The sequence below is a fragment of the Pristiophorus japonicus genome, chromosome 1, assembly GCF_044704955.1.
Source record: "Pristiophorus japonicus isolate sPriJap1 chromosome 1, sPriJap1.hap1, whole genome shotgun sequence".
Taxonomy (NCBI): domain Eukaryota; kingdom Metazoa; phylum Chordata; class Chondrichthyes; family Pristiophoridae; genus Pristiophorus; species Pristiophorus japonicus.
This window is the reverse complement of record NC_091977.1, coordinates 282,180,143-282,189,954: the sequence shown is the minus strand read 5'-3', so window position 1 is coordinate 282,189,954 and position 9,812 is coordinate 282,180,143. Positions and strand designations below refer to the sequence as shown.

Sequence of the window (9,812 nt, the reverse complement as noted above, 5' to 3'; positions counted from 1 at the left end):
AAGGAGAGGACAAGTAATGCCCGATCGGGCTGCAGGTCCACCTCCAGAAGGAGGGGAGATGGAAGAGCCAGCCAGCGAGGATGAAGAGGAGGAAGAGGCAGAAGAGGAGGATGGCGAGGACCTAGGGGAGGGCAATCAGCCTGGCGATCTAGCACCGGTACCACCACCCCCCTCCCGAAGACTGGTACCCAGTGGCAATTATGCGGCTGCTCAGCTGTTGCGTCATTTATGAATGCTTTGCGTGAACTTACATTGTGGATATTTACATTTGCATTTACAGTTACGGTTAATCAAAAGTTTCATTTGCGTGGGGTTTAATTTTTGCCTTGCCTGCATGCCCTGGCATTTGCATTAATGCTTAGCTTAAGTAAAGTGAGGCTATAATAAAAGGTTGAACAAGTAATGTTGAACAACTGTAAATATGTTATGTGTTATGCTTAATGCAACAAATTATTAAAAAATGTTTTTAATAACAACCATCGCCCCGCCCGCCCCAACCCCAAACAACCATGAACAAAATGCAAACTTGTAAAAATATTAACAAATTAACAATGTAATTGCAAGACACACAACCCTCCCTACATGCGGCCACGTTTCCCTCCAGGTCCTTTCCCACCCCGTGTTCTTACCCCACCCGCCCGTTTTGGTCTACGCAGACTGACACGAATGGGGTGTGCAGTGTGCGATGGCAAGACTTCCTGCCATGGTGGAGGTGAAGGAGTGGATGCAGAAGCCTGAGACTCCACTTCCAGGTCAGGAGGAACTGTGACCTCCGTACTTGCTTGAGTGCTCGGGGTCTCGCTCCGAGCCGACACGACACCTTGGGGTGCAGCACCGTGTCCAGCCAGCACCATATGCCAATGGGCGTTGGTTGTGGCGGTCAGTTCTTGGATCGCCTCCAAGGTCTCTCGTGCTATCTCCATTTGCATGGAAGACCAGTTGGAGAAATTCGTGTTGAACTGGCTCCAGGTTGTTGAGAACTGGCTCCAGTTTGTGGAGAAACCCTGAACCCCTGGATAAGGTCGCGACCGTTCGCGACCGTCTCCCTGCACAGGGATATCAAGCACTCCGTCTGCCTGTCCGAGGTAGGCGATTGCTCACCTCGCTGACCCGACCTCCGTGGGGTCGGCGTGTGCAAAATGTTGTGCCTTGGCGTCGCCAGCTGCACACCGCTTGGTCCGGGTGCCTCATCCCTCTCAATAGAGATGACCACAGGTTCTTCCCCTCCCACAACAATGGTCGATTCCTCATCCTCCTCCTGCTCTTCCTCTTCCTCCTGTAGGTGAGGAAAGCTTTCTTCCTCTTCCTCCTCACGAAAATGTTCCTCCTCTTCCTCCTCCGAGGTGGTTGCTGCTGATGGTGCAGGTGGAGTGGATGGGTGAAGTGAGACTACCTTCTCAGGTTGACCTTAAAAACACGAATGATATTTTTAAATAACTTATTAGAACATTAACAGTGATCATTACCAGGAGACATTACATAACAATATTTTTCACTACCCCATATGCACAAGGGCTGCACCAGGGCTGCCATAACATCTTTCGTACATCAAGAGTACATCACAAGTATATTGCATATTGCATTATAATTACAGGACATTACATGCATAACTAAGCTAGATTTTAAAAATGTCTTTAATAATGTTTGACACATTGCACATTTCCCAATACTCACGAGACTCAAGGCTGGGTTCGGCCAGACCACGGGTCGTGACGGAACAGCTGTCTTGTACAACCAGCGCGACCGCAAGAAACTCAATTTCGGTGAGTGGTTGCAGCTGAGCAGAGCCGTCCCCCGTCCTCCTCTGCTCAGACTGCTTGATAGATACCTTCTTCTGCAAATGAGAAAAGAACATGGCATGGCATAAGCTAATGGACTTGGTAATAAACATTTAAGACTGACAGATTTAAATTCAATGCAGGAGATGCAATGTAAAAATTTGCATTGCATCAGTACAATATTTTATAAATGGAAAATGCAATTTACTGTTAGGATGCATAAATTAATTAATAAATAAATTAATTAATACATTAAAGAAAGAAAAACTTAAATGTAATGCCGGAAATTCAAACTTCCAATTAAAATTTTCCAAATAAAATAAAATGCATCATTAAAATATTACATATAACATTTTAAAGTCTTGCTACAATTGTGTAGGGCCTTGGTGAGACTATATCTGGAGTACTGTGTACAGTTTTGGTCTCCTTATCTCAGGAAGGATATACTTGCCTTAGAGGGAATGCAACAAAGGTTCACTAGACTGATATCTGGGATGAGGGGATTATCCTATGAGGAGAGATTGAGTAAACTAGGCTTATATTCTCGAGAGTTTAGAAAAATGAGAGGTGATCTCATTGAAATTCTTAAGGAGCTTGACAGGGTAGATGCAGGGAGGATGTGTTCCTTGGCTGGGGAGTCCAGAATTAGGGATCATAGTCTCAGAATAAGGAGTCAGTCATTTGGGACTGAGATGAGGAGAAATTTCTTCACTCAAAGTGTTGTGAATCTTTCGAATTCTCTACCCCAGAGGGCTGCGGATGCTCTGTCATTCAAGACAGAGATCACTAGATTTTTGGATATTAAAGGAACCAAATGATATGGAGATAGTGAAGGAAAGTGAATTTCAGGTAGCAGATCAGCCATGGCGGAGCAGACTCGAGGGGCCATTTGGCCTACTCCTGCTCCTATTTTTTATGTTCTTATTGTTGTGTCCTTGGATGCTCTAATAATGACTCCACAAGGCAATGTGTTGTACTTGAACTGTAGTGACCTTAGTCCTTTATTTGTTAACTCCAGAGTAAGGATCACACCTGGTGGCCTGCCTTTTATACTAGGCCAGGCACACCTGTACAGGTAACCTACAAGTCTCCCACTGCTGTGCCCTCTGGTGGCACACCTTGTGATAGTAAGAACAGTGGCCATGTAGGATACATGACATCAATCTCCCCTAAACCTTTAGTGCAAACTGCCTCTGCATTGATTGTGCTCTGGGCTTAGCTCTATCTGGGCTCTATCTGATTGACCCTTGGCAGGTCGTTTCAATCTTGGGTGAGTGGTTGGTGCAGTAGAGTGCTGGTGGTTGCTGTTTGTGTGTGTCCCTGACCACTCCATTCTTCCCCCGCCATATATAGATTATGCCAGAGGCTCAGTGAATTCATACACATTCAAGTTCAGAAAAACAAGTTTGCATTACATTTGTGGTTCCGTTGTGTGACAAGTACGTTAGACTGGTGAGCTACATTATCGATGCAGTGATCAGTGCATAAGGACAATCTAGTTCCAGAACTGCTGGATGGTGTCCCTGCAGTCTGGCGGCGGCTCGGTGCCCAGTGCTGGCAGTGGGAACCCGGTTGGCTCGAGTTGCCTGCTCTTGGGGCTGTTGCCATGGTTCCTAGCATTGGGAAGGTTCACAGATGCCTGTGACCTCCCTGTCCTTTCTTTGCGCCTTCGGTTGCTGCTGCTCTCTGAGGAGCTGTAGTCAGGCAGTGCACAGGGAACTGCTGACTCGCTTGCCTGGGCGTTGTTTGGTTTGGGATCCTGGCTGGTCCCGGTCCCCTTTGGGGGGACTGTAGCGGGTGACCCTTCATTTCCGGGTATGGCCTTGATGGCGATGAGGTCTGGGGGTTTGCTCTTTCAGGCTTGTGGCGGTTGGTGCCATTGGGTGCCTGAGAGGTGGAGCCGATCAGGGGCAGGATATCGATACCGATGCTGTTGACCTGTTGAGATCGCTTACTCTGTAGCTCGTGTGTATTGGCAGCTTGTGGCCACACTCCATGATGCATAACTCTGGTCCCCAGGACGCATTGGGTAGCTCGCTCGACCTGTGTGCTCCCGATGGGTGTTTGCCCGCTGCATTGGCTGCGTGCAGTTGAAATCTTACATCACACAACTTTTCATTACTTATTGTGGATACTCTGTAGGGCTCCGATCGCAATCGCGCGATTGCATGTACACAATTCTGATCATCGCTTACACATTTTACATGATCGCGTGACTTTTCCTTGCTTATTGCATGTACACAACTCTATTGTCAGTTACACATTTTATCTCTAATTTACAGTTGCTATTACATTGCTTGAGTGTGTGGAACTGTTCCTCTAATTGTGGTGGTTTGCAGGCCTCCTTTAAGAGAGCCTTGCTTTCTTTACCCCAATCCTCTTCTCCATTTGGTGCCACGTGTTTCTCCATCAGCGCTGCACCTCGTGGTCTGGCCACCGCCATCTCTTTCTTCAGTGCCTCACCTTGTGGTTTGGGCGCCATTTTTCCTCCATCCACGATGTCGACTGCAGTGATCCTCTTCTCCCCGGGTTCTGCCACCGAAGCTGGGGAGTCACCTTTGGATCCAATTTTCTTCCTCCAGAGTCCTGCCACTGAAGCCTGGAAGGTGCTGGATCATCTCCACGCAGTCATGCTGAGCGGTCTGTGCCTCAGGTGCTGTGCTGGTCTGCTCTCTGGTGCCGGGTCCACCTTCAAGTGAAGGCTTTCTGTGCCTCCAAACGTGGACGACGTCGATCGCTGCAGGATTGAAGTCTTCCCAGCTCCAATGGATCTTCTCCATCCATCTTCTGACGAGCAGCATTGGTCCATCACCTGCAACAATCCACAGAGGTAACTTGTGCACCGCGCCATAATGGACTAGCTTTACATCCGCACTACCAACGACTGGGATAAGTTCATCGGTGTAGGTGCACAGCTTTGCCTGAACCGGGACCAACTTGGGTCGTTCAGCCTGATTGTCCCATAGCCTCTCAAAGGCTTCTTGATTCATTACTGACTGGCTCACCCCCATGAAGACTGGAACACCATCTATCTCGACTTCCATCCTCAATGGGGAACACTCGGTGGTGCAGGTAAACATGCTATATACATCATCGTGGGGCTGAGCTGCCTCTCTGCCTATCGTTTCATAATCCGCGCTGGATTCATGGCCATCTACAGTCTCTTCATCGACACAGTGAGTCATATTTCTCTTACACATTCACTGGAGGTGGCCCTTTGTGCTGCAGCCCTTGCACACATAATCTTTAAATTAACAGTGGTGAGCCCTGTGATTCCCTCCACAACGCCAGCATGGAGCTACTCGATTAGCCCCCCTTGGCAGATGCTGAGTTAAGGCAATCGGGGGCCTGTTCTCTCTCCCCGAGAGGGTTTGTGTTCTACAATCCAGCCTCTAAACAGCACCACTCTGTGCACAGTACCTGCCGGGTTTGAGTCCTGAGGGTGAGTCATCTGCCTAGAGCCATAGGTCGAGGTCATGAATGCCTGGCTCAAGGAGATGGCCTTCGGCAGTGTGACTGTGGTATCCGCCGACAGTAACTTGTGAAGAAGGACCTCATGGTCGATTCCAAAGACAAAAATGTCCCGCAGCGCTTCGTTGAGGTTGTTGCCGAACTGACATGGTGCCGCCAGCCTCCTGAGGACTGCAGCGTATTTCGCAATTTCCTGGCCTTCGGTGAGTGTAGAACCGATATCTGCCTGTGAGGATGCTCTCCTTGGGCTTGAGTTGCTCATGGATCAGAGTTACAAGCTCCTCATACATCTTGGTTGTTGTCTTCGCTGGTGCCAGCAAGTCCCTGACGAGACCATAGACAGTGGGCCCACAATTGATTAGCAGGATAGCTCTGCACCTATCAGCCAGTGTGGCCGGGTCATCTCCTGCCAGATCATTTGCTGTGAAGAAATGGTTGAGCCTCTCCACAAAGGTGTCCAATCATCACCATCGGCGAACTGCTGCAACGTACCAAGGGTAGCCATTTTTGCATGAAAGTTCGTAATCTCGTCGCCAATTGTTGTGTCCTTGGCTGCTCTAATAATGACTCCACAAGGCAATGTGTTGTACTTGAACTGTAGTGACCTTAGTCCTTTATTTGTTAACTCCAGAGTGAGGATCACACCTGGTGGCCTGCCTTTTATACTAGGCCAGGCACATCTATACAGGTAACCTATAAGTCTCCTACTGCTGTGCCCTCTGGTGGCACACCTTGTGATAGTACTAACAGTAGCCATGTAGGATACATGACACTTATGAATGCATCTGGGACTGGTTTCTTGATCAGTATGATGCACGTCCACCAAGGAAGGGTGCAGTGGAAGATCTAATGCGGGGCAATAAAGCAGGTTGAATAAGGAGAACATTATACCATTTTTCTAGTGTTTCCACATTGGTGTGAGCCCAGTGACCTTTTACTATTGGGACTTGGGGCTGGATTCTGTGAATTTTGTCGGGTCCATGGCGGGAAATGTCGGTGGCAGGTTGCAGCCCGCTATGTAGAATGATTTTCCCCTGATTGGGCTTGTTAAGCCCGCCCAGTGCATTTCCCGGCCAATTGAAGGAAGCAGGTCTGATGATGTCATTTGATGATACATCATTAGCTGGTTTCCTTAAAGGGACCATGCGCAAATTTATATTGTCATTGTACTGTCAGTGTTCTGCAGCATTGAGGTGCTGCAAACACTGACAAGCACTGCACAAAGGTGCACGGCTGCAGCCAGGCTCTCCCATGACTCCCTCCATATACTTATGGAGAGAGTCACAGCACGCAGGGAGGTTCTCTTCCCTTCCAATGGGCAGAAGAGACGTCCCCAGGACATCAACGCAGCTTGGTTGCACATTGCACAGGAGGGCACAAGCAGGGATGTCATTGGGAGGATCAGGCTGCAGTGGTGCAAACCTTTCAATTATCTCAGTAGATCCCAAAATGTTACTGCAAAGCCACACTCAACCTCATCCTCCTGTGCCACTCATCACATCCCCATCACTCTGCCTTCCCTAACCTACTCCTGCACATCCTTACTCACACAAACTTACTTTGCACCTCCACCCACCCTTGCTATTTACAGCGGGACCTGGGGGTACTTGTGCATGAAATACAAAAGGATGCTATGCAGGTTTAGCAAATGATCAGGAAGGCCAATGGTATCGGCCTTTATTGCAAAGGGGATGGAGTATAAAAGCAGGGAAGTCTTGCTACAGCTATATAAGGTATTGGTGAGGCCACACCTGGAATACTGCGCGCAGTTTTGGTTTCCATATTTACTTGCTTTGGAGGTAGTTCAGAGAAGGTTCACCAGGTTGATTCCGGGAATGAGGGATTGACATATGAGGAAAGGTTGAGTAGGTTGGGCCTCTACTCATTGGAATTCAGAAGAATGAGAGGTGATCTTATCAAAACGTATAAGGTTATGAGGGGGCTTGACAAGGTGGATGCAGAGAGGATGTGTCCACTGATGGGGGAGACAAGAACTAGACGGCATGATCTTAGAATGATGAGCTGCCCATTTAAAACAGAGATGAGGAGAAATTTCTTCTCTCAGAGGGTTGTAAATCTGTGGAATTCTCTGAAAGGATAATACGCATAAGCACACAGACAAAATATGCTGCGTTGCACAAAACAGATCATCACACACTCAGAATTAAATTAAGTTTCAATACACAAACTACATCTGCGCACTTTGTAATAGTATTTAGCTGATATAGTAAGAGCTAGAGTTAGCACACAAAACTCAGCGAAATGTGTCTCTCTTTTGCTAGCTCAGCACTTGCTTATTTTCACTTTGGTGTACAAATACTGGTAATTATGTTCCACATATAGTTTGTTTTATTGGTTCCTGGGATGTGGGCATCGCTGGCAAGGCCAGCATTTATTGCCTATCCCTAATTGCACTTGAAAAGATGGTGGTAAGCCGCCTTCTTGAACTGCTGCAGTCCGTGTGGTGAAGGTACTCCCACAGTGCTGTTAGGGAGGAAGTTACAGGAAGGTGACCCAGCAACAATGAAGGAATGGCGATATATTTCCAAAGTTAGGATGATGTGTAAGTCTGAGGGGAATTTCCAGGTGATGGTGTTCCCATGCTGGGAACTGAATATTTAAGGGTATTTGAAAATTCGGAAGGATAGACAGAATGGAAAAGGAGTTGGGGTAGCTCTATTAATAAAGGATGAGATCAGTGCAGTAGTGAGAAATAATACTGGCTCAGAAGATCAAGATGTAGAATCAGTTTGGGTGGAGATAAGAAATAATAGGGGGAAGAATTCACCGGTGGGCATAGTCTACAGGCACCCTAACAGTAGTTACACAGTTGGACAGAGAATAAATCAAGAAATAATAGAGGCTTGTAAGAAAGGTACAGCAATAATCATGGACGATTTTAATCTTCATATTGATTGGACAAATCAAATTGGCCAAGGCAGCTTTGAAGAAGAGTTCATAGAGTGTATCCGGGATGGTTTTCTTGAACAGTATGCTGTGGAACCGAGGCAGGCTATCTTAGATCTGGTTATCATCGTAGGCAGTCCCTCAGAATTGAGGAAGACTTGCTTCCACTCTAAAACTGAGTCCTTAGGTGGCTGACCAGTCCAATACGAGAAACACAGTCCCTGTCACAGATGGGACAGACAGTTGGTGAGGGAAAGGGTGGGTGGGACAGGTTTGCCACACGCTCTTTCCGCTGCCTGCTCTTGATTTCTGCATGCTCTCGGCAATGAGACGCGAGGTGCTCAACACCCTCCCAGATGAACTTCCTTCAATTAGGGTGGCCTTTGGCCAGGGACTTCCAGGTGTTGGTGAGGATGTTGCACTTTATTAGGGAGGCTTTGAGGGTGTCCTTGTAACATATCCTCTGCCCACCTTTGGCTCATTTGCCATGAAGGAGCTCCGAGTAGAGCGCTTGCTTTGGGAGTCACGTGTCTGGCATGCGAACAATGTGGCCTGCCCAGCGGAGCTGATCAAGTGTGGTCACTGCTTCAATGCTGGGGATGTTGGTCTGGTCGAGGACGCTAACGTTGGTGCGTCTGTCCTCCCAGGGGATTTGTAGGATCTTGTGGAGACACCGATGGTGGTATTTCTTAGCGACTTGAGGTGTCTATTGTACATTGCCTATGTCTCTGAGCCATACAGGAGGGCGGGTATTACTACAGCCCTGTAGACCATGAGCTTGGTGGCAGATTTGAGGGCCTGGTCTTCAAACACTCTTTTCCTCAGGTGGCCGAAGGATGCACTGACATACTGGAGTGTTGAATCTCATCGTCAATGTCTGTTCTTGTTGATAAGAGGCTCCCTTGGTATGGGAAATGGTCCACATTGTCCAGGGCCACGCCGTGGATCTTGATGACTGGGGGGCAGTACTGAGCGGCAGGGGCAGGCTAGATGAGGACCTTTGTCTTACAGATGTTTAGCATAAGGCCCATGCTTTCATACGCCTCAGTAAATACGTTGACTATGACTTGGAGTTCAGCCTCTATATGTGCGCAGATGCAGGTGGTATTGGACCTGGCCTGGAGACGACGAATGTTGAACAGGTTCCCACTGGTTCTGTAGTTTAGTTCCACTCCCGCGGGGAGCTTGTTGACTCTCAGGTGGAGCATGGCAGTGAGGAAAATTGAAAAGAGGGTTGAGACGATGGCGCAGCCCTGTTTGACCCCGGTCCGGACATGAATTGGATCTGTAATGGATCACAGCCTGCATGTCGTCGTGGAGCAGGTGGAGGATGGTGATGAACTTTTGGGGGCATCTGAAATGGAGGAGGACACTCCATAGACCTTCACGGTTGACAGTGTCAAAGGCCTTTGTAAGGTCGAAGAAGGCCATGTATAAGGGCTAGCGCTGTCCCCTGCATTTTTCCTGCATCTGTCGCGCTGTAAAAATCATGTCCGTTGTGCCCCATAGGGGACGAAATCCACACTGTGACTCTAGGAGGAGTTCCTCAGCCACAGGGAGAAGACGGTTGAGGAGGACTCTAGCGACAACTTTCCCAGTGGCTGATAACAGGGCGATTCCTCTGTAGTTGCCGCAGTCGGACTTGTTCCCTCTTTT

General features: G+C 48.2%; 1 long non-coding RNA gene across 1 annotated transcript in view; it reads right to left on the bottom strand.

Annotated features, from left to right (window-relative positions):
• Positions 1-608: 608 nt before the first annotated feature.
• LOC139249612 (uncharacterized) overlaps positions 609-9,812 on the bottom strand; it is a 70,147-nt gene continuing 60,943 nt past the window's right edge. The window contains exons 2-3 of the long non-coding RNA XR_011591228.1: positions 1,675-1,834; positions 609-1,407 (exon numbers count right to left, since the gene is read on the bottom strand). This is a non-coding gene — a long non-coding RNA (uncharacterized lncRNA). The remainder of the gene's footprint in view (positions 1,408-1,674; positions 1,835-9,812) is intronic.